This window comes from Malus sylvestris, chromosome 1 (genome assembly GCF_916048215.2).
Source record: "Malus sylvestris chromosome 1, drMalSylv7.2, whole genome shotgun sequence".
NCBI classification, from domain to species: domain Eukaryota; kingdom Viridiplantae; phylum Streptophyta; class Magnoliopsida; order Rosales; family Rosaceae; genus Malus; species Malus sylvestris.
Window position 1 is genome coordinate 6,560,747 of NC_062260.1, and position 24,868 is coordinate 6,585,614.

Below are 24,868 nucleotides of genomic sequence, written 5' to 3' on the forward strand. Positions count from 1 at the left end.
TTCAACTCAAGAGAGACGTTGCAGCTTTTCAACAAGAAAACAAGTCATTTGTGCAACATCTTGGCAACCTTACCACTATGTGGAATGAGTTAGATGTCTATCGACCTCACACCACAGATGCGACCGTGTTGTTAAAAAGAGCCAAGGAGGACAAAATTTTTCAACTACTAGCAAGCTTGAGCTCGGAGTATGAAGACTTGAGAAGTCACATTTTGATGACTTCAGAGCTTCCGTCTTTCTCGAGCATGTGTGCCACCATTCAACGTGAAGAGTTTAGAAGACAAGTCATGGGATAGGACACCAAAGTTGTCGCGTGAGAATCTCAAGCGTATTCCTCGAATTACCAGTCACCTGAGGTGAAGGTTTACAAAAGTAAGCGCCCCGACTTGAAGTGTGATCATTGTCTTGGAATTGGCTATCGCGGGATTGGTCATACCAAGGATCGGTGTTGGATACTTTATCCTAAGCTAAAACCAAAGTTCAACAAGAACATCAAGGGACCATACAAGGTTGCTACTAGTTCACCATACAAAGTCAGTCACATGGCAAACCTCGTAGAGTCTACTTCAAATCATGTCTCTACAAATGGGTTGTTGGATTTTACTTCAAGTCATGTTGCTCTAATAAATGAATTTGCTTCATTTCTTCAACACAAGAAAAGGAATGGAAAGGTTAAAGAGGCTGCGGTGACTAAATCCGAGAAGCATTCTGCGATGCTTGGCAAGTTTGCGAGATTTTTAGCAGAGGCTGAAGGTGTACCACATGATGTTGTCCCATGTATTTTCCATGCTTTTTCTACTGCTTTAAATAATAGTTGTATGCATGATTGTTGGATCATTGATTCGGGTGCTACTGATCACATGACAAACCAAAGAACAAACTTGCATGAATTTCAAAATATGTCATCTCAAGTGTCTGTTGCTAACGGAAAAGGAGTCTCCATTATGGGTAGTGGAAAAATTAGGTTACTTTCGAACCAAGTTGAGTCCATTGCCCTATATGTCCTTGCCTTCCCTTTTCAACTTCTTTCTGTCGGAAAAATTACCAAAACTTTAAACTGTCTTGCAATTTTCTCACCAAAAAATGTGATTTTTCAGGACCTAGTCACCGGGAAGATGATTGGTGAAGGTTTCTTTCTTGATGGTCTCTACTATTTGCCAAGAAATGGTTCACTGTCCCAAGGCCTCCAAGTTAGTGTAGTTTCAAGTTCAAAACAGCCCCAAGATCCACATTTAAGGCACCAACGTCTAGCACATCCATCCACACCTATTTTGTCTAAGTTATTTCCTACTATGTGTCAAACTCTTATCAAGTGTGACACTTGTAATTTTTCCAATTTCGCTAGACTACCTTTTAATTCTTCCTTGTCTAGAGCTAGTAAGCCTTTTGAAATTGTACACTCGGATATTTGGGGTCCAATTAATGAATCATTTGATGGCTACAAATATTTTGTGACATTTGTTGATGATTTCACAAGAATCACTTGGTTATATCTCTTGAAATTCAAAAGTGAAGTGTTTACTATGTTCAAAGATTTTCACAATCTTGTTACTACTCATTTTGAGTTCAACCTTCAAACATTAAGGTCGGATAATGGCACCGAATACATGTCTAACAACATGACACAATATTTGAGCATGCATGGCATATTTCATCAAATAAGTTGTGTTGGGACACCCCAACAAAATGGGGTGGTTGAGAGGAAAAATAGAGACGTCCTAGAGAAGACACGTTCTCTGATGCTTCACATCAACATTCCTAAAAAGTTTTGGTCACAAGGCGTACTCACTGCCACATATTTCATAAACAGGCTTCCAAGTCGAATTTTGGGGTGTAAATCACCTTATGAAGCTCTTAAAAGTGTTTGGATGTACATGTTTTGTGCATGTTCAAACCTTTCATCGTGATAAGTTGGATCCCCGATCCATTAAGTGTGTATTTTTGGGCTACTTTTCAACTCAGAAAAGGTATAAATGCTTTAATCCTGTTACTAACAAAATTATGGTGTCTCGAGATGAAAATTTTAAGGAGTCAATTCCTTATTTTCACAAAGGAACCATAGATTCAAGTAAAGGGGAGACTTGGGAGGATTTGATTCCGTTGCCTAATCCTAGTGGGGATATTAACTTGGACTATCTCCAAGTTGATGTCGCTCATGCTCCTGCATTTGATGCCTCTCATTCTCCTAATTCTTCAAGTCCCTGCCATGTGCCACAGTCCCATGACAAGGCCATAACAACATCTCCCAACCGTCAAGAGGTTGACTCACTTCCAATTAAAAGAAATCCTCCAAGAGCATGCTAACCTCCACCTAAACTGCTGGATTATGTTACCTTTGCAGCACGGCATCTAATCACTCTTTCATATCATCGCTATTCACCTTCTCATGCAGCTTTTCTCAGTGCTATCGGAAACCAACATGAACCCAGTACGTTTCAAGAAGCCAACCTTCATAACAAATGGAGACAAGCTATGGACGAGGAATTGTGAGCCCTTAACGACAACCACACTTGGAGTATTATCCTTCTCCCTTGTGGCAAGAAAGCCGTGGGCAGTAGGTGGGTCTACAAGCTCAAATTCCATTTGGATGGCTTTATTGAGCATTATAAAGCACGATTGGTGGCTTGAGGCTTTACTCAAATGTATGGGGTGGACTACAAGGAGACTTTTGCACTTGTGGCCAAGATGAATACAGTTTGGGTTCTTCTTTCTGTGGCAGTCAACCAAGGTTATATTGGAGATATGCCCTGAAAGTCAATCTTTGGAAGAAACCTTTCAGGACAATGTCTGTATGTATAGATAACTCTAAAACAAGAAAAGGCAAAGTCACTCATTATGACTGCCTCAATAAACGATATACGTCCAAAATAGTGAATCCATAGACAATGGATCGATGGAAGAAGTAATCTAATGATGTTAGATTGTAGTGACCTTATTCACATAACCATAATGTCCAAAAGGTTCTTGGTCATAGGATTGTCAGAGGGACACTGACAATACATAGACCAGTACATACTATGTTCCCTTCAAATGGAATGATGGAAAGTCTCATGCCATTCGTGTAGTGACACTAAGACAAGTATGTAGGTGCTCATTAAGGGAATGAGTTCATTAAACACAATCAAACGAGAGTACTTGCATGGAGGTCTACTCACATGTCAAGCAAGTAACTCTACTAGTTGGAATAATGTAAGTAATCCTTTGACCTAAGACATCATAATTGTTTTGGGGATACGTTGTTGATCATTTGATAATGAGACGTGACCACTTCTCATCTTGGATATGTTCTATGCATTGTTGGGGTCAATGATTTATTCTTAAAGGCATGTGAATAATCAATAAGGGATCTCTAATCCTCGTTAAGAGAGGAATAATACTCTAAGATATGATTCGGGGATCTTCGGCCAAAGTCAATTGAATCATATAACTTGGTATAATCACATTAGGGGTTTGATATTAAGTATCCATATCCTAGTAATGTGATTGTGAGTATTGTATTAGATAAGGATTGAATTACATTGTAATTCCAACTCCAATCAAATTCTACATTAGCTTGGGTAGCCATGATATATGGTTAGATGTCACTCATGGCTTGTGGGTTCTTCTAGATGATTAAATAAGTAGTCATCAAAGAAGAAGGATAATTAAAAGTAACTTTTTAATTCACTAAGTGATTGGATAAATACTAATCAATTGGATTGATACCAATCACCTCCCTGCCTTGCTAATTAGATCCTAAAATGATTGTACACCGATACACTCTTATGGTGAGACAACTAAAGGATGATGGAATTAATTAATTGGATTAATTAAGTGTTATGATTAATTAGAAAGTCTATAGAAATCATATAAGCGATAAAAGATCGTTTCGGGCTTAAAGAAAAGTTCGGGTTCATTCGGGCCCATTGGGTATTTTTATTCAAGCATAGAATGACTTGAGATGATAAAAGCCCAAAGTCCAAACCCACACTAAGGGGCCGGCCATTGCTAAAGAAAGAAGAGAGAGGAGTCAATTTCTTGACTCACTTCTTTGACATTTATAAAGGAAGTTTAATGAAAAGGTTTCATTAGGGCTTTTTGTGTGAACTTTTCAACAAGAGAAAAGCAAGTCTCTCTCTCTTTACACACAGACATAGCCGGCCACCAAAGGGAGATATAGCTAATCATCTCTTCTCCTTTTGGTTATTCCAACATCCATCTCACTACACTAGTGGGTGGATCTTTAGAGGCCTTCTACTTTGGAGACTAGAGGAGAATCAAAGGAGTTCCAAATCTAACAAGGTGGAGGAGTCAATGAGGGAGCCTAGACTCAAGGAGTTCCAAGAACAAAGAGCTTGGAGGTGGTCCATAGTTGGTCTAAAGTCTAGATCAGGAGGTATAAAACTCAATGTTCACTTTGTTCTTCAATATATTGTTAGATGCATCATATATGAACTTATGCTTCTTGAAGGGGATTTGCATGACTATAGCTTTGATAATATGTGATAATATGCAATAATATGCTTCTATTGCTTATGTATATAAATTTGGAATTGTATATACATGCTAGTCACTAGAAATCCCACTATAAATCTTATTATTTCCCTTCAGGTTGGTTCTTATTCCAAATAGACGTGAAAAACACATTCTTGCATGGGGAACTTGAAGAAGAAGTACATATACAACTACCTCTTGGACATCCTCAAGCCTCCCAAAATGGGCTTGTTTGTAAACTTCACAAAGCCATTTATGGGTTAAAACAGTCTCCTCGAGCATGGTACGCTAAGTTAAGCTCGGTTTTGGAAAAGGTAGGCTTCTCGAGAAGTAATTGAAGGAAAAATTTTGTCCTAGCTAAGAACAAGTATGAACATTTGAATACACATGCAAGCTATCAACACTTTAAAGTAGGCATGCATCCAAAAACAATTCATAAAACCCATGACTTTCAAAGCCTAGTATATGGTGAACCAAAATAAACTCTTTAACAAAATTAAAGAGAAGTAAAGATTTAGTGATTCTTTACCCTTGAAGCTCATCCTTGTTTACACAAGGGATTCACCCAAGTGGAGGGCCTTCAAGTCACCTCCAAGCTCCTTGAATCCTCCTTGTGTTTTCCTCCCTTTAGTGCTCCTTTGATGATTAGAGGAAAAAGGATTTGTTCTCCAAAAAACATCAAAAGCTTGATGTCTCTAAGTCTCTTCACCAAGGTTGTATATTGTGAAGATGATATGGATGACTTAGAGAGATTTTAGATGCTAGTAAAAATCCTCTAAGTGGCCGGCCTCTATGTAGAAAAAGAGAGAAAAAGTTTCACCCAATTTCTATTAGAAAACCCTAATGAGAAAATTGCTATAAAGTTGCTTTTATAACATTTTCTTTGGTGAGTGGCAAACTTGTAATTAAGCAAGCTTGCCCATTCACCCTAATGGCCGGCCTCTCCTTGTTATTGGGTTAATTTGCCCATTTTGTTTTAGTTGTCATACAACTTAAACATAATGGGCCTTGTGGACCAAAACACTTTTGGGCCCCGAAACCCAAAACCAACTTATAAGCCCAATACGAACTTTTCGTATAATTAATTAACTAATTAATTAATCTTGACCATTCTTCAATTAAACCATTTAATTGCTTATCCATTTCATATAATTTCTTCACTAACATCCTTATGTGGTGTGCGATCCATTAGGTTCCAATTAGCGAGGCAGTGGGCGATGTTACTCTTAACGATCGATTGTGAATTGAAACCACATTTCAATTCTCCCTTAAGATTAGTGTTTGCTAATCTTCAGGGCTTCCACAAACCATGAGTGACACCTAGCAGCATATCATGGTTACCCAAGCTGAGTAGAATTGGTTGGAGAACCTATCCAGTTACAACTACAATGCAATACGGTCCTTCTCTAATACAATACTCTTAATCACATTGTTTAAGTGATAGTTTGTTTCATGTCTACTATCCAATGTGATACTTTCCTATATGACTCCTTTGAATATGATTTGGAACAAACTTCCTAAGTCATATTCATATGCTTTGGCCAAAGACTTTAGAATCATATCTTAGAGTATTCTCCTTCCACCATGGAAGGTTAGAGATCCCTTGTTGTGCATTCATATGCCTACATGACTAGATAGCTTGACCCCAACAATGCCGTGGACAATCCGAAGGAATGCCATTGACATGATCAAAGATCAAGGACCTAACCATTAGACATCTATGATGCCTCAGGTCAAAGGACTACTTTGCATATTGCAACTTTAGAGTTCATACATGACATGTATGTTCGAACTCTCTTTTGATCGACGTTCAGTGTACTCGATTACTCTTTCGAGCACCTATGTGTTTGTCTCAGTGTCCAACACCAAATGACTTGAGACTAGTTCATACTCACGTTTGAGTCAACATAACACATACTAACCTTAGCGGATTGTCAATGCCCAACTGGCAATCCTATGGCTAGGAACGTTTTAGGAATGAACATAAGAGAGAGGTCTCGATAATCTAACTCATTAGATCACTTCTCTCTTAGAACAAATACATTCCTTGGATTCCCTTATTGCTTAAACACATGATACAATAAATAGTGATTAACAATAAGCTTTGCCCTTCATTAAACATATAAAAGTTTAATACAATAAGTATTCCAAAAGGCTATTACATCAAATGAGTGGCTTTGTGGGCATACTTCCAACAATCTCCCACTTGCACTCAAAGCCATCTTCCCATGTATCTAATACCCATCTTATCCATATGACGATCAAGCTGGATTTGAGACATTGGCTTTGTCAGTGGATCTGCTACGTTATCGGCTGAGGCAACTTTGAGGATGTTGACTTTCCCCTCGGCAGCATATCTTCTAATGATATTAAAGCGCCTATCAAAATGCTTGTTCTTTTGATGTGCCCTGGGTTCCTTGGCTTGAGCTATCGCCCCACTATTATCACAGTACAAAGTTACTGGTGATGTAATGGTTGGAACCACTCCAAGTTCAGTAATGAACTTCTTCATCCAGAACGCTTCTTTGCCGGCTTCAGCTGTAGCGACATATTCAGCCTCTGTCGTGGAATCAGCAATTACACTTTGCTTCTTGCTTTTCCAACTGACAGCCCCACCATTCAGAGTGAATACATATCCGGAGTTGGAACTTCTATCATCGACGTCAGATTGGAAATCTGCGTCTGTATAGCCTTCCACTCGCAACTCTGATGCTCCTCCATATACGAGGAACATGTCCTTAGTTCTTCTTAAGTACTTAAGGACCGTCTTGACAGTTGCCCAATGTTCTAATCCTGGGTTAGATTGATATCGACTAGTAATGCTCACAGCATATGCGATATCAGGCCTTGTGCATATCATGGCATACATGAGACTTCCTATGGCTGAAGCATAAGGAATTCTACTCATATGCCTTATCTCTTCAGGAGTCTTAGGTTCCATGGACTTAGAAAGGTGAATTCCATGTCTTACAGGAAGAAAGCCTTTCTTACATTGTTCCATCTCGAACCTACTTAGCACCTTATCAATGTACATAGATTGGGATAATCCAATTAATTTTCTGGATCTATCACGATAGAGCTTTATCCCAAGTACATAAGATGCATCTCCTAAATCTTTCATGTGGAAGGTTTTGGACAACCACACTTTTACAGAAGAAAGTATTGCAGTGTCATTCCCGAATAGTAATATGTCATCTACATATAACACTAGGAATACAACTGCATCCCCAACGACTTTTTGATAAACACAATTGTCGTCTTCGTTTTGAGTAAAACCAAACGTTTTGATTTCAGTGTCGAAACGAATGTTCCAGCTCCTGGAGGCTTGCTTGAGTCCATAAATGGACCTTTGAAGCTTGCATACCTTAGTCTTTTCAGACTTGGACACGAAACCTTCGGGTTGAGTCATATAGAGCTCTTCCTCTAGGTAGCCGTTCAGAAAGGCCGTCTTCACGTCCATTTGCCAGATCTCATAATCATGGTACGCAGTTATAGCAAGCAAAATCCGAATGGACTTAATCATGGCTACAGGAGAGAAAGTTTCTTCATAGTCAATCCCTTCTTTTTGCCTGTAACCCTTGGCTACCAATCTAGCCTTATAAGTCTCCACGTTCCCATCAACGCCTATCTTCCTCTTGAAGACCCATTTGTTTCCAACTGGTACAATACCTTCTGGAGGGTCTACAAGAGTCCAGACCTGATTTTGATACATGGAATCCATCTCGGATTTCATGGCCTCTTGCCATCTCTTTGAATCAATGTCGGACATTGCTTCAATGTAGTCTCTAGGGTCCTCCTTTGTTTCATTGTCACCTAGAAGGTACAATTCATCAAAGTCATTGTCTAAGCCATACCTCTCAGGTGGCTTACTAACCCGTTCAGATCTACGTGGAGCCAGGGGTTCAGGAACAGGGTTGTCAATATGTCTAGTGCTTGTTTGTGGTTCATTATTAATCTCATTAATTTCCATCTGTTTGCTTATAGTCCATTTGAGAACGAATTCGTCCTCTAGAAACTTAGCAGTTCTGGCGACAAAGACTTTCTGGTCGTCAGGATGGTAGAACTCATATCCCATAGTTTCTTTAGGATATCCCACAAAATAGAATCTTACTGATCTCGCTTCAAGCTTAGTAGCTTCAAGCTTCTTGACATATGCTTCACAACCCCAAATCTTAATGTGTTTAAGACTTGGCTTTCTTCCATGCCATATCTCATAGGGCGTTTGTGGAACTGACTTGGAAGGTACTCTATTAAGCAAGTAAGCTGCTGTATATAGAGCGTATCCCCAGAATGTTACTGGTAGATCAGCAGAACTCATCATAGAACGAACCATGTTCATCAAGGTTCGATTTCTCCTTTCAGAAACTCCATTGAGTTGTGGAGTTCCCGGTGGAGTCCACTGTGATATTATTCCACACTCTTTGAGGTAATCTAGGAACTCGTTACTCAGATATTCACCCCCTCGATCCGATCTTAGGATCTTTATCTGTTTCCCAGTTTGCTTCTCAACTTCATTCTTGAATTCTTTGAACCTTTCAAAGGATTCTGACTTGTACTTCATAAGATACACATAGCCAAACCGAGAGTGATCGTCGGTGAATGTGATATAGTAGGAGAAGCCTCCTCTCGACGTAGTAGACATAGGTCCACATACGTCAGTGTGGATTAACCCTAGAATTTCAGTGGCACGCTCTCCTTTTCCAGTAAATGGAGATTTGGTCATTTTCCCTTTCAAGCAACATTCACAAGTACCCATCCAGTCATTACCTAATGGGTGGATGTATCCGTCTTTCGACATCTTGTGAATCTTTTCAAGGTTCACATGTCCAAGTTTAAGATGCCACATCTTTTCTTGGTTAACTTCTTCTCTAGCCCTTTTGGGTTTTGAGGTATTCCTGCTTGCAATACAGTGCATCCCACTATTCGTCTCTAGGTGAAAAAGTCCCTCTATCATATTACCATGAGAGATAATACGACCGTTCAAGTATAAAGTGCAACTCATTTTGTCAAACAATACTGAGTGCCCATCTCGTAAAAGCTTAGAGATGGAAATCAAATTCTTTATACATGAAGGAAAATATAAACAATTTTTAAGTTCCAGGACTTCCCCAGAGGGTAGGTTAAGCATGTAGGTGCCTATTGCTTTTGCAGAGATTTTAGTGTCGTTCCCAACTCGCACAACCATCTCATTATTGCGCAGTGATTTGCTCCCCACTAGTCCCTGCATCGTATTACAGATATGTTGACTAGCGCCTGAATCAAATATCCAGGAACTGGAGCTCACTGTAAAAGCACTCTTTATGACAGAAATAGTCTCTTCAAAAGTTCGTGTCATAAGGCTCGCAATGCGCACCCTGTATTTCTTCTTCCAACGTTCATCCTTTCCACAATGAAAGCATGTTCCTTTGGTTTTCTTTGCCTTCTTCTTATGCAACCTTTTCCTTATGTTTGCATTCTCACTCCCACTGTCTATTTTGAAACCTTTTTCAAATTTACAGCACATGTCAATCATCTCTTTCAAAGAATGATCGAATCTATTCACTTTATAGTTTACAATAAACTTAGTGAAATCATCCGAGAGAGATGCAAGGAAAAAATCTTGGGCCATTTTCCCATCGATGGAAGTTCCTAAACTTTTAAGATCTTTAAATATCTTTTCCATCTTTTGTCCATGTTTATGGACCGATGTCCCCATTGCCATTTTGGCATTCATTAGACTACAAACATTTGAGAATCGTACATTACTAGTCTCAATGTCATGCATCTTATGCAAACTTTCAACCATGGCACAAGAAGTGTCCATGTGCTTATGTAGCTTCATAAGCTCCTTACTAAGTGAAGTGAGGATTAAGCATTTGGCTTGTAAGTCATCCTCATAGTGTCTAACATAGTTTTGACACTCCTCCTTTGAAGCTAATTTCGTAGGAGGTACATGAGGAGGGGATTGCTTAAGCACATACAATATGTCTTTCACCTTTGAGACATTCTCAATGTGGCAATACCAAGCAAGGAAACGTTGGCCCTTAAGGCCCCTTTTGTCAAGTATAATGGTGGGTATAATTTTAGGCATGTCGTTCACTACATAACATAACAGAAATCGTATTAGATTGTTTGTTTAAAACTATTTGATTGGGTCTTTGAATCAAATAGTACCACCCACTATTTTTGGCAAATTCCACATCCCTCAATAGAATTCGAGAGTTATATTGAACTCTTAGCGGGTTATGGGAGACTCACCATTACCAAGCCCACCTCACGATGATACGATGTTGGCTAGCAAAAATAATGATGAGAGAATAACGCATTATTCATTTACAACTTTTGTAATTACCCATCCGTTTGGCCTCTAGAGAATGTTGCCTCACGATGATACGATGTCGGCTTCATTGCACTTAGTTAAGTTATTCCCACCATGCTTAGTTTGTATAGGGGTTCAAGAATAGCCTCACGATGATACGATGTCGGCTATCCTCGTTGCCTACATTCACCTCATCATATGTATATGAATTCCTCCTGGATGTAAGCACATGCTTTGTACTTCCCCATGATAGGGTGAAGCCGGTGCATGAGTCACAAACGCTTGGAACCCACCACGGTGGAAGGCCTACGAAGAGATGTTCAAAACATCTCTCGCTTATCAACTTAATATTTGATTTGAGGGAGTAGTTTTGGGCTACATCAAAACATTTTAATCACATTAAAAGAACTTGGGCCTATTACAACTATTGGTCCAAGTCAATATGATTTAGTAGCATATAATACTCCCACTGTTTCGTTGAAACAAGCGAGACTATATGGAACTACTAACGAATGCATTGCATCCTCATATGGACTATATAGTCATATTAGGTTTTAGGATGATTATGAACCGTTTGATTTGATCCAACACGAGCCTTGTGTTGGACCTTGGGTTTAAGGTAGATAGTTGTTGATTTTAGTTACGCGTTTAATCCAATTAAACCGTTATTTCCTATTGGGCGTTGGACCCAACTATTCCATTTGCATACAAATAAACAAAAGGAATACATGAAATAATAATAAGGGCTTATGCCCTTTTACAACACAAATCAAATGATGGACTTATGTCCATTTACAACAAATTGAATTAATCAAATTACATTCAACTCTATACTACTAAAACCCAAACATTCAAAAATGTATATCGGCCAATCACATAGCTCAATTATCGTGGCCTTTGGTTCATAATCACCCTTTTCTTAATCAACCACATTAACTAAGAAAACAACTTTAAACAATTGGTTTTTGGATCCATAGAATTGATTTAAATGGAACTAAATAGAATGAAAATCCAATTCTCATTAAAGAGACAAAACAATTTTGTTCTCATTTTATTTGGGCCAAAAGGAAACTATGACCACAACAATTGGGCCATAATGCAAATACAAAAACTTTTGGGGTCACTTTGTATAAACACAATAGTCCACAACTTCATGTAAATACAACTAGATCCCAAAATTTTAATAATGTAAAAACATCATTAAAGGATCAAAACAATTTGTCCTTTAGCGTTTTAGGGCCTTAACGTAAAAACGTAAACTTTTGGGCCAAAATGCAAAAACACAAAATTTTCACAACTTTATGTAATTGCACAAAAGGCCCCAAAAGTACCCCACTTGAGGGGTGGCCGGCCAAGGGAGTGTGTGAACAAGTGTGAAAGGGTTTTAGTGCATGCATGTGCAATATGCAAGTGGATTTTGGTGGGTGAGGTGAAATTGATGGTTTGTAAGAAAATGTTTTGTAAAAACATTAATGAGTTTAGACAAACATTAAAGCCAATTTTAATGCTTCACCAATATCCATCACCCATCAAAATTAAACCAAAACTTTATGAAAAAACATAAAACTTTTGAATCAAAACTTCAAACCTTTTTGTTCTTGGCAAGAACTTCAAGAACATTTGAAGAACACCATGAAAACTCATAATAGCCCCATGGATGTTTTCATTCACCAAAACTCAATTTTTCACCTCTCAAAAGAGGGCAAATATCCTAGGGTACTTAGGGGTTCCAAAAGTCACCTTAAAACCATTTTAACAAGACAAACATGAACCCAAAAAGTCACCCTAAGGATTTGGCCGAATTTCCCAAAACACATGGCACCAAATTTTAGTTCCAATATTCATGCTTAAATGAAATACATCTACAACATTTGAGATGCTAAATTTTCTAGCAAAATTTATATATTCAAAAGCAAGAACAAAGCTTGTAACATTTACAACATTTAAATCACAAAATATGAACATCACAAAACCCAAAAGGATTCACCATACACTAGGCCTAGGCTCTGATACCACTTGAAGGAAAAAATTTGTCCTAGCTAAGAACAAGTATGAACATTTGAATACTCATGCAAGCTATCAACACTTTAAAGTAGTCATGCATCCAAAAACAATTCATAAAACCCATGACTTTCAAAGCCTAGTATATGGTGAACCAAAATAAACTCTTTAACAAAATTAAAGAGAAGTAAAGATTTAGTGATTCTTTACCCTTGAAGCTCATCCTTGTTTACACAAGGGATTCACCCAAGTGGAGGGCCTTCAAGTCACCTCCAAGCTCCTTGAATCCTCCTTGTGTTTTCCTCCCTTTAGTGCTCCTTTGATGATTAGAGGAAAAAGGATTTGTTCTCCAAAAAACATCAAAAGCTTGATGTCTCTAAGTCTCTTCACCAAGGTTGTATATTGTGAAGATGATATGGATGACTTAGAGAGATTTTAGATGCTAGTAAAAATCCTCTAAGTGGCCGGCCTCTATGTAGAAAAAGAGAGAAAAAGTTTCACCCAATTTCTATTAGAAAACCCTAATGAGAAAATTGCTATAAAGTTGCTTTTATAACATTTTCTTTGGTGAGTGGCAAACTTGTAATTAAGCAAGCTTGCCCATTCACCCTAATGGCCGGCCTCTCCTTGTTATTGGGTTAATTTGCCCATTTTGTTTTAGTTGTCATACAACTTAAACATAATGGGCCTTGTGGACCAAAACACTTTTGGGCCCCGAAACCCAAAACCAACTTATAAGCCCAATACGAACTTTTCGTATAATTAATTAACTAATTAATTAATCTTGACCATTCTTCAATTAAACCATTTAATTGCTTATCCATTTCATATAATTTCTTCACTAACATCCTTATGTGGTGTGCGATCCATTAGGTTCCAATTAGCGAGGCAGTGGGCGATGTTACTCTTAACGATCGATTGTGAATTGAAACCACATTTCAATTCTCCCTTAAGATTAGTGTTTGCTAATCTTCAGGGCTTCCACAAACCATGAGTGACACCTAGCAGCATATCATGGTTACCCAAGCTGAGTAGAATTGGTTGGAGAACCTATCCAGTTACAACTACAATGCAATACGGTCATTCTCTAATACAATACTCTTAATCACATTGTTTAAGTGATAGTTTGTTTCATGTCTACTATCCAATGTGATACTTTCCTATATGACTCCTTTAAATATGATTTGGAACAAACTTCCTAAGTCATATTCATATGCTTTGGCCAAAGACTTTAGAATCATATCTTAGAGTATTCTCCTTCCACCATGGAAGGTTAGAGATCCCTTGTTGTGCATTCATATGCCTACATGACTAGATAGCTTGACCCCAACAATGCCGTGGACAATCCGAAGGAATGCCATTAACATGATCAAAGATCAAGGACCTAACCATTAGACATCTATGATGCCTCAGGTCAAAGGACTACTTTGCATATTGCAACTTTAGAGTTCATACATGACATGTATGTTCGAACTCTCTTTTGATCGACGTTCAGTGTACTCGATTACTTTTTCGAGGACCTATGTGTTTGTCTCAGTGTCCAACACCAAATGACTTGAGACTAGTTCATACTCACGTTTGAGTCAACATAACACATACTAACATTAGCGGATTGTCAATGCCCAACTGGCAATCCTATGGCTAGGAACGTTTTAGGAATGAACATAAGAGAGAGGTCTCGATAATCTAACTCATTAGATCACTTCTCTCTTAGAACAAATACATTCCTTGGATTCCCTTATTGCTTAAACACATGATACAATAAATAGTGATTAACAATAAGCTTTGCCCTTCATTAAACATATAAAAGTTTAATACAATAAGTATTCCAAAAGGCTATTACATCAAATGAGTGGCTTTGTGGGCATACTTCCAACAGTAATGCATATTCATCCTTGTTTATTTGTATAGGTTCATTGGGTAAATTGGTGGTGTTAATTTACGTCGATGATTTTATCATAACTGGCAACAATATGGACGAGATTGTGTCCCTCAAATGGTCTCTTCATCAGAAGTTTGCTATCAAAGATCTTGGTAAGCTAAACTACTTTCTTGGCATTGAGATGGCAACTTCCCATAATGGACTATTTTTGAACCAAAGAAAGTACGTGTTGGATCTTCTTCAAGAGGTCAATATGCTTGATTGTAAACCAGTCACTACTCCCTTAGATTGCAAGCTCAAGTTGGACACGGCTGGGGAACTTCTCACTAAAGTAAGTTATTATCTATAAGTAGTTGGTAACTCATTTATCTTACTATTACATGACCCGATATTACTTATGCATGCTCCCACTGTTGCACATCTTCATCCTGTTAAGAGGATACTACAGTATCTCAAGGGGTCTATTGGGCATGGTATTCTCATGAGAAATAATTTCAACCCAAATACAAGGCTATACAAATGCAGATTGGGCGGGCAATGCTCTCGATCGAAAGTCAACCATGGGTTATTATACTTTCGTGGGTGGTAATTTGGTCACTTAGAAAAGCAAAAAACAGAATGTCATTGCTCGCTTTAGTGCTGAGGTGGAATATCGGGCAATGGCTTCCACTGCGTGCGAACTTATATGGCTCAAGAGTCTTTTTTTTTTTATTTGGGGTTCCCTAGCAATGCACCAATGCCCCTCATATGTGACAACCAAGCCGCAATGCGCATTGCTTCCAATCCAGTCTTCCATGAGCGTACCAAGCATATTGAGGTGGATTGCCATTATGTGCGAGCTCAAGTTCAGTCTAAAGTTATTCAAACTTTCTTTACTCGTAGCCATAATCAATTGGTTGATTTTTTTACCAAGGCATTGCCAGCTACTCATTTTCAGCACTTTCTTGGCAAGCTTGGCTTCATTAATCATATGGATCCAGCTTAAGGGGGAGTCTTGAACGAAAAGCCACAGCAAGGAAACCTGCAACCACCCTAGTTTTTAGTAGCAGCAAGTCTTATCGTTGCTCCTTCCTGCGAGCATCATACTGCCTGCAACAACATGCTGCCATTCTTACAACAACATGCTGCTGCTCCTAGAAACTAAGGTTTTTAGGTGACTTTTTGATGTAAATCTCCTTAATTCAAGGAGTGCCTTGTAATCAGTCAAAATCCTTTTGTTTAGTCCTTAAATCAAGGAAAATGTGGTGTGTCCCTTCTCCCTTGTATTTTGTTTGCTGCTTTATATTGTACTTTTACTATAAACACAATCATTCTTTAGAAATATATCAAAACTCATTTACCACAAGGAATAAGAAGATCCATCCAGCAAATTTTCAAGCCCCGATCGAATATCACTGGTTTAGTACGTAGAGCAGAGGTAGCTGACAATATTTAATTAAGCTTTATATAGTTATGACTTATAAATGATCATGTTTGTGCTGTCTTAATTTACACTGCTGCAAGTTTCAGCTGGTAGCAGTTTTCCACTTAGCATGGGCTCGCTTATACGTAGTTATTGATTTTCAAATTTTAGGGAAATTTTATATAAACCAATCATCAACTCAATCGAAAAAACCCGAGCTGTCTATAAGATAAAAAGCAAAGAAAATTCTCTACTGTTGTCGAACCTTGCATACGGGCCATGACCTTGGTGTTCGGTGGCAACCATTCTAAATCTGAATAACTTTCTTTCTCTTTCCTTCCTCTTAATTTGTTTTCTTTTAATTAGATTTAATTGTTGTCGTGAAACACTTATTGCGTGAGTTATTATGTAGAAAGGGAATGTAAATATGGTGTAAATATTAGAGTTATGTTTTAGGAAGGTTATATTTGTGTCCTTTATTGTTTCCTAATGTACCAAGGATTGTATGTACTTATATTGAGAATTATGGAATACATAAAAACTAAGCCGTAAATTTCTATTTGGCATTTGAGCCTAGTTACCGGAACCCTAACCAAATAAATATCCATCTTATGCCGCTACTACAGAGAAATTGCGAAGGTTGTGCTTGTTGTCTTTGCCATGAGTATTGTTGGGATACTGCAGTGTTTCTTTTGCTGCTTCTTTGCAAAAAAATAACCATTGTCATGTTGTTGTTCTGTGCACATGAATCACAATGGTTGGTGTCGAAGAAAACTCATGGCTGAAGTTGGAAGGTGGTTCACGTACGACCACCGACAATTCAGTTGTGAGCCCTATGGTGATACATAATGATGCTTCAAACTTACCAAATATCATGAAACTTAATGGATCAAATTATCCTCTTTAGTCCAAAGTATTGGAGATGCGTACTGATGGGCATGGTAAGAAAGGGTTTGTGACAGGGAGTATCAAGGAGCCAAAGGAAGAGAGTGCGATGCTTGGGAAACTAGAAATGCAATTGTGAAATGGTGGTTGATTAATTCCATGGATCCTACCATCATGGGATTTTTCATCCATCTTTATACTACTAAAGAGGTGTGGGAGGAAGTTGCTTGGACATATTATGATGGCTCTAATATCTCTCAAATTTATGAATTAAAGGTAAAGTCTTTTCGACTCCGTCATGAAGGGCGTCCTATTGGTGTGTACTTTGTTGATCTCAAGGCAGTATGGCAAGAAATGGATCAAAGAAGACCAATTAAGATAGAGTCTGCTCTTGACTTGAAGATACTTCGACAAGAGATCCAATTGGACATAGTTTATGCCTTCCTGGCAGGACTTGATGATGTAGGTACGTAGTGATATTTTGAGAACTCAACCCCTACCATATGTCGATGAGCTGTTTTATGTTGTTAGGCGTGAAGCCCAACGTCAAGCTACCATGATGGGAGGAAGTAGTGTCAGCAGCCAAGGAGGAGTCCTCACACCGACAGTAGCCATAGTGTCTCGGCCCCTCCCTGCTAGCCGGCCATATGTCTCAACTCAACTTTTTGTCCTTTTACTTAGGAGAATAAAGATTATTTAAAGTGTACTTTCTGCAGTCAAACCCGTCATACTGAGGATACCTGTTTCTAAAAGCATGGAGTCCCTAAGTGGTTCCTTAAATTAAAGAAAAAATTACGTGCCAAGGCGTAAGCTGCTAATGAAGCAAGTGGAAGCCGTGCATCCGTTGCCACTACCGCACCTAGTACTAAGGAAGTCGTGCCTACCCCTAGAGATCCAAGTCAAAGTTTGTTGAATAGGACTACTCCTAGTGAATCATAGTCCAATACAGGTAGTATGGGGTGTGTTCTTTTAGCCTTTAACATGGAACATCATACAGGTTGGATTCTGGACTCTGGTGCAATAGATCATATGACGTTTGATAAAAAATTGTTTACTTGTATGACAACGACTCCTCGGAAGTGTATAGCAACAGCAAATAGCACCATGCACCGGTTGTTGGGGTTGGCATCGTGGACCTCACACCGGCCCTCTCTTTTCATCATTGCTTGCTTGTTCCATCGTTGTCTCATAATTTGTTATCTATTCCTCAACTTACTGAGCAATTAGATTGTGTTGTACTTATGTATCCACTGTTTTGTTTACTTCAGGATATTCAAACCAAGGAGATCATTGGGCGTGGCACTAAGAGAGAGGGGTTATATTATATGGATGGCATTGTTCCTGGCAGAGCTAATGCAGTTTGAGCATCTTGTACCAATAATTTACAAGAAGTTTGGTTATTGCATCGTCGGTTAGGACATGCTTCGTTTGGTTATTTAAGGTGTATGTTTCCTAGTTTATTTCATGAAATAAAAGAATCAGACTTACATTGTGAAGTATGTATTCTCGTGAAGAGTCATCGCGCTTCGTTTTCTCCTAGTAAGAATAAAAGATTGCTTCCGTTTGATTTTGTGCACTCTGATGTTTGGGGTCCTTCCCCTATCAGTACTCTTTCTGGAATTAAATGGTTTGTTACTTTCATTTATGATTTCACCCATATGACTTGGATATATGTGATGAAGAACAAAAGTTACGTTAGTATGGTATTTCGGTCTTTCTCTTAAATGGTTACAACATAATATTCCTTTATTATTAAAGTTCTCTGTTCTGATAATGGAGGTGAGTATATTGGTTCCGAATTGTCTGGTTTTCTTCGGGATCAAGGAATTCTCCACCAAACTATGTGTCCCCATACTCCGCAACAAAATGGGGTGGTGAAAGAATCGTCATATCTTGGAAACTACTTGTGCCTTTCTTTTTGGTGCATCCGTGCCTAAACAGTTTTGGCCTGAAGCCATTACCTATGTCGTGTATGTGATTAATTGTATGCCATCTCGAGTTGTGGACTTCCGTATACCTCTCCAAGTATTGACAGAACATGTTCCCGTAGTATCCACCAATACCTTAACGCCTCGTGTGTTTAGGTGTGTAGCGTATGTTCATATTCACAAGATTCATCGTAGAAAATCGGATCCATGTGCCCTTAGGTGTGTTTTTGTTGGGTTTTCATCCCAATAAAAAAGGTATAAGTGTTATAATCCTGACAATCGCCATATGTATATGACCATGGATGATAATTTTTTTGAATCTTTATTCTTCAATCCCATCACCTTTCGATCCCCATGGGGGAGAACACTAGTGGGGATCAGGGTGATCTTGGGTGGTTAGAAATATCAAACAATGTGATATGTGGTTCAGAGGGAGCATGTGTTGATGATGTGATAAATGAGCCTCGGCAAAAAACTGTCGAGAATGAGATAAATGGTGTTGGATAAGAAACTGTCGTGAGTATGACAGAGCATCAACTGCTACCTACCGAGATAGACACAGCAGATCAGCATGGGTCTACCGAGGAAACTGGAACAGCCCAGCTACTGTCGAACCTACATCACACTCTCTCTCTTAAGCTCTATAGTGCCACCCAATGTGTCTTATCTGAATATCCCTGAGGTAAGTACCACTGATGCTCATGTAACTAATCCAAATAATGTTGTGAGTACATATAAGTTGCTGCCAAGGCAAAATCGTGGTGATCCTCCTAACAGGGTTTCTCCCAAAGGAAAAGTGAAGTATCTAATAGCAAATTATGTGTCATGCAAGAACCTTACACCGGAACGTGAAGCATGGGTAAATAATGTGGAAGCAATTTAAGTACTAACACGAGTTGAAAAGGCCTTGAATGATCCTAAATGGGCTGCTGCAATGGATGAAGAAATGACGGCACTACATAAGAATGATATGTGGGAGATAATAGAACTACTGAAAGAAAAAAAAACCGATTAGGTGTAGATGGGTCTTTACATTTAAGTACAAGGCCGACAAATTAATAGACACGTATAAAGCAAGGTTAGTAGCAAAAGGTTATACTCAAATGTATGGTGCTGATTACCAGGAAACTTTTTCTCCAGTAGCCAAGATGAATATAGCACGGGTTCTTATTTCTTTAGCTACAAATTTGAATGGCCACAGAAACAGTTTGATGTAAAAATTTCTTTTCTTCATGGGCATTTGGAAGAAGAAGTATATATAGACTTTCCTCTGGGGTATAATACCGGAGTATATAGGTTGCAAAAGTCACTTTGTGGGCTTAAGAAATCATCTCATGCATGGTTTGGTAGATTTACTCAAGTTATGAGAAGAATTGGATATTACCAAAGTTACTCCGACCATACATTGTTTGTAAAATGGAGAAGTGGTAAAGTGACAACCTTAATTATTTATGTGGATGACATGATAATAACAGGTGATGATTCGGAAGAGATAATGAAACTGGAACAGAGCCTTGCCCCTGAATTTGAGATGAAGAATTTAGGAGATTTAAAATATTTCCTTGGAGTTGAAGTAGCTTAGTCATCTAGAGGTATTTTCTTGTCTCAACGTAAATATGTTTTGGATTTATTAAAGGAGACATGCATGCTTAGATGTAAACATGTGGACACTCCTATTATAGAAAAGCATTATTTAGGGATTTATCTAGATAAGAAGCCGGTCGACAAAGGTAGATATCAGAGACTGGTAGGGAGACTAATTTATTTATCTCACACTCGTCCGGATATTGCCTATGCAGTGAGTGTGATTAGTCAGTTTATGCACTCACCAAGTGTGGATCATATGGTGGCAATGATGAGGATTTTGGCGTATTTAAAGCTTGCCCTGGGAAAAGGGATTTTGTATAAACACCATAGACATATGAGGATTGAGGGAATTACTGATGCTGATTGGGCAGGTGATGTGACTGATAGACGGTTGACATCCGAATATTTTACATCCGTTAGAGGTAATTTGGTTACTTGGTGAAGCAAGAAACAGAAGGTGGTGACACGGTCTTCTGCCGAAGCCGAGTATAGGGGTATGACATATGGTGTGTGTGAGATTCTTTGGCTACGGAAGTTGCTTTAGGGTCTTGGTTTTAAACAAGATGAGGCAATGAAATTGTATAGTGATAATAAGTCGGCAAGAGGGATAACCGAGAATCCAGTGCAGCATGATAGGACTAAGTATGTGGAGGTTGATCGACATTTCATTAAAGAGAAGATTGTGTCAATTTCGTTTGTGAATTCAAAAGAGCAACTTGCAGATGTTCTTACTCATGTTGTTTGTAGTAGAAGTTTTGATGACTCACTTATCAAGTTTGGCATGTGTGATATCTATGCACCAACTTGAGGGAGAGTATTGCGTGAGTTATTATGTAGAAAGGGAATGTAAATATTAGAGTCATGTTTTAGGAAGGTTATATTTGTGTCCTTTATTGTTTCCTTATGTAACAAGGATTGTATGTACTTATATTGAGAATTATAGAATACATAAAACTTAAGCCATAAATTTCTATTCACTATAGTCATTGGGATAAATAGTTTATATCTTTTGGCCCATGTACATAGCCAAAACAATATTTTAGCTGCAGCTGACACAACTGATATGGATTTGGAGTTGCATGTCGTGGAAATTATTGGATTGATTCAGGTTAGGGTTTTGGCTAGTATGACACTACGAGTTTAGTCAATATGACACTAGGACTCTCTTCAAGATTGTTGTGTTACTTCCAACTGCAAATACAAGGTTAGTAACTCATTGGACCTTTAGAAATTTCTAGCTTTGAGGAAACTCCAACTAAACCATGAAAGCAACAAAATGAATGTGATTTTTGTATTTTAAACAAAAATAACTTATAGGGCAAGAAAGATATAACAACGTATGATATATTGATTTAGAAATAATGGAGATCGGACTAGGGATTTTGAATTCACCATTATAAAGTCAATTCCTTGTTTATTAAGTTAATATGTATTCAACTATTAACCTATTTTCAGAGTCATTTTACATATATATGATCAACCATAGGATGTGTGGTTTTGATCATATTCTCCTAATCTACAACCTAATTGGGATGTACAACTTCAATTTCAAATTAAGAATCAATAGCATGCAAGTAAACTTCAATAACCAAAGAACATACACATCAGGATGTTTGCATAGCATTATTTTCATTCATTCACATATCCACCATGATTGAGCATGATGTGTATGGTAGCAAAAAATCCTCCGTCTTCAGGCTAGATGAATTTGTACCTACAAAAAGATTAAACACCTTTGATAAAAAAATAAAAAATAAAAAATAAAAAATAAAAAAACACCAAAGCCAAGCGCCAAGGAGTAGGATGGGAGGAGGATTAAGGGTTTAAGGCTTAGCTGCTTAACAAATGCTTACCAAAATTTGGTGCCGAATGTGGTACTTATAAAGAGAGTCCGCCACATGTGTACGGATTTTCATGTCATGTTTCGATGTCTAGTTGGCCAAGGTGTGTCATCTGTTGGATGAGGAAGAGAATTATCCTGAAGATATTATTAATTAAATCAATAATATCTTGGGATTATGTCTTGGTATCCTTGCAAATTTGATTGTGATTCCTTGCTTGATTAAGTTGGTCTTCAATAAGAAAAGATTAAAATAGGGATTAGTTATTATTCATATCTTTAATTCCTTCGACTTTTCTCCTTGCCATTAGTAGAGAAGCTTGGAGAAGTTGTACTCAGCACTTCTCAAGGGTTGAGTTGTGTGTGGAATGAATGTGAATCTCGCCAATTTTTTGAGAGCATTCTCGTCACTTGTGAATAAAAGTCCATGTATTAGTTCCAAAATTTTGTGTATTATTTTTGGTTCCACAAATGCCCCCACACATGATGTGATGTGGGTAAGAGGTGCAAGAAGTGAAGAAGTCCAAGTTGAATAGGCCTACCAAACATTGGTTCTTCGACTGCATTGGATTTTGAGCTTGACTTATAGTAAAAGTTTTTTGGGAGATGGAGTCCAATTGGCTACATAATTTAATTTTTTCTAAGAGATGGAGTCCAATTGGCTACATAATTTATTTAACTCTACCTTAAGTTGAAGATTAAATAAACCTAGAGAACAGTTATTTTCTAAACAAGAAAGACAGAAAATAAGAGGATTTGTGAACCCTTCCCCAATTTTATTCTTTGCTTGCCTTGTGAAGAGTTAATCATCGTCGTCGTCGTTGTTCTTGTGCCTCCAAGTTAAGAAGTAGAAAAACATTATCTTCTTCATGTTGTTATGGCGGAGCAGCCTAGGATGAGTGGGTTAGGGCCCACGTGAATTACATAGTAACAAAGATTGCATACTGATGGAGATTAGTGCGGCCAGCTAGAGCCTAAGAAAAGAGACGTTAGGGTTAGGGGTGGGCAAACGGGTCCTGGACCCGCGGTCGGGGCGGATCCTTGCAGTTCGGGGTGGGTACGGGGTAGGTCTAAAAATTATAAATACAAAACGAGGCAGGCCGGGCCGGTTCTTTGTAAATAATGGGGCGGGCTGGTTCTAAAAATTAGAGAAAACTGGTACCTTGCCTGGACCGTTCATTCCAACTGATTAAATCTCTACCGTTCATTCCTACTGATTACCCTTTCTCACTTATTCTCAGATTCAGACCTAATTTACTCAACCCTCCCTTCTCATTCTCTTTCTTATTCTCAGACTCCACTCCGAGTCTCCTCCTCCGGTCCTCCCTCGATCTCTCCTCTCTCTCGATCTCGAAGACTTGATCTCCTCTCTCTCGACCTCCTCTCTCCCGATCTCTCTCTCCCATAGTCTTTCTCACTCTCTCCCATCTCACTCGCCCTAAACGCAGCTTAACGGGTCCTGGACCCAGCCATCAACACCACTTCATAACCGCCTTTTAAACCACCTTGTTCCATGGAGAAGCTGTGCCGTTAGTCGCAGCCGTTGAGTCGTAACTGTCGCATCATCGTAAATCAATGGCCATGGAAAAACTGAGCGGAGACAGCAGACACTAGACAATAGACTAGAACTCATCATTGTCGTCGGTGAGGAAGACAACGTTGTCCTAGCCGTCTTGGATCCGTGAGGAAGACGACGTTCCCAAGTTCCTACTTCTCTTCTTCTCAGCATGTAATTTCATTTTTGTACTATATTCGAATTTGGGGATTTAGGAATTAGGGATTCAGTTAATTTTCTTGAAAAATTCATAAAAATGTTTGGGATTTAGCTTAATTAGGTATTCAATTTTATTTTATTTTTTGATGAATTCGAAGTTTTATATGAAGATTTTTTTTTATTTATTAATTTGTTATATTTGGGGATTTAGGTTGGGGCGTGAGAATGCTTGAAAAATATTGGATTTTTTTTTCTGGGAAGCCTGGCCTTTGATCTCCTGCATAACCCAGATCAGAAGGGTTGCAGTTGCAAATCTAATTAACTGGGAGTTAATTAATTAATTTACTTCCATTTATAAAGAGAGGAAGTAGAAGATGAATTGCATGTTTTGGAAATTTGTGGTTTGTTGATCGCTGAGATGTGGCAAGCAGACGGTGGCGATGCCTTTACACAGCGGACTTTGCGATGAAAAATTGGGGTCACGGGTTGATGGTAGTATGCCCAAAACTGGGAAAAAAAAAGTAGTTGGACCCATGGACCCGGCCCAAACCGGCCCGTTTGGAACGGGCTAGGTTAAGTCCGGTTCCTAAACTCAAAATACTTATACCCAGCCCGACCTGCCTCGTTACATTTTAAAACGAGTAGGGCCAGGTTCCTCCAAATTTGGGCCCAGCCCTAGTTAAGGTGGTTGGAGCTGCGAACTGAATACTAGAGTAGGCCAAGTGTCGCGAGAGAGATTAATGAGTCATATGGCATGTTGGGTTCCAGTGGTTCTAAGCTTGTGGACCTAGTGTGTTGGGCCGCTAGTGATGGTAGATTGGGCCTGGCACCAGTTACGGTTGGGAGTACGGAGCAGAA